Source organism: Symphodus melops (assembly GCF_947650265.1).
Source record: "Symphodus melops genome assembly, contig: scaffold_438, whole genome shotgun sequence".
NCBI classification, from domain to species: Eukaryota; Metazoa; Chordata; class Actinopteri; order Labriformes; family Labridae; genus Symphodus; species Symphodus melops.
The window spans coordinates 8967-10000 of record NW_027636441.1 but is presented as its reverse complement, the minus strand read 5'-3'; the positions used below and the strand labels follow the sequence as shown (position 1 = coordinate 10000).

At 51.1% G+C, this 1034-nt stretch overlaps 1 protein-coding gene across 1 annotated transcript in view; it reads right to left on the bottom strand.

The window, feature by feature from the left end:
* Window positions 1-1034, bottom strand: part of LOC306819520 (alpha-1,3-mannosyl-glycoprotein 4-beta-N-acetylglucosaminyltransferase C) — an 8123-nt gene extending 7089 nt beyond the window's left edge. Inside the window, 1 exon segment of the mRNA XM_079373330.1 lies at window positions 819-1034. The gene's annotated coding sequence lies outside the window, so the exon portion shown is untranslated.

Below are 1034 nucleotides of genomic sequence, written 5' to 3'. Positions count from 1 at the left end.
ACCGACACCTGTGTCCCGTGTAGAACAAGTGTCTCCTCGTGTCTCAGGTTCAGGTCATGGAAGCGTCTTTAGAGGACAGGTTTAAGTCCTGAACGCTTTATGACCTCCTCTCTTCTGAACAGGTCACGTGACTGAAAGCCATCAATCAGGACCAGCTAACAACAGCTCCACGACCCACTTGTGGGCCCCCACCCACCAGTTGAGAAGCAGTGAGGTTGAGTCTGCATAAAGAAGGTTCCCAGAGGCAGGTGTGTGGTGGACAGGATGGAGAAGAGAGTGACCTGCTTCAAACATTCACTGAAGCTCACTGCGCATGCGTCACACGGCTCTAACTGCGGGTCAAACATTGTTCTCCTCTTCGGATAAGTTATCAAGGAACTGAGCAAGTCCAAATGTCCAACACTTGGACTCGTGTGTTCAAACCGGACCAGCCTTCCTGGTCTGAAGGACTCAAGAAGTTCCGTTTGATTTTTGATCAGAGACGTGACAAAGCTCACACAACGTGCACGAGCTTAAAGTGAAGTAAACTACCTGTGTGTCTGTGGATCCTTATCATCCTGTGTGTGTGTGTGTGTGTGTGTGTGTGTGTGTTAATGACAGAATGACAGCAGACTGTTGAAGGCGGACTTAGAAAGTCTGCCGGTTGTTTCCGGCTGAACACGCCGTTAACACGCCGTTATCCTTATTCTAATAGAATAAAGGACAGTTTATACAGCACCGATGTTTCCCTCGTCAGAGATCAGATTCATGATAATAAACTGTTAATACACATTTAAAGTTATTTCTGGAGCTCCACGTGTCGCCCCGGCAGCTCTCACCTCGTCCAGCCGGTGTCGGTGCTCCTCTCGGCGGCTGACAGTCCGTCACTCCGCGGGCTCTGCTCCGGGATGTTCTGCTCGGAAGGGCCGGAGAGTGAGAGGGATCACCGGAGAGGAAACGATCACTGTCCGGTTCAGGGCTGGGCGTTACATCGACAACTTCGTCAACATCCTGCACGCGCTACGCCTCTCTCTCTGTGTGTGTGTGTGTGTGTG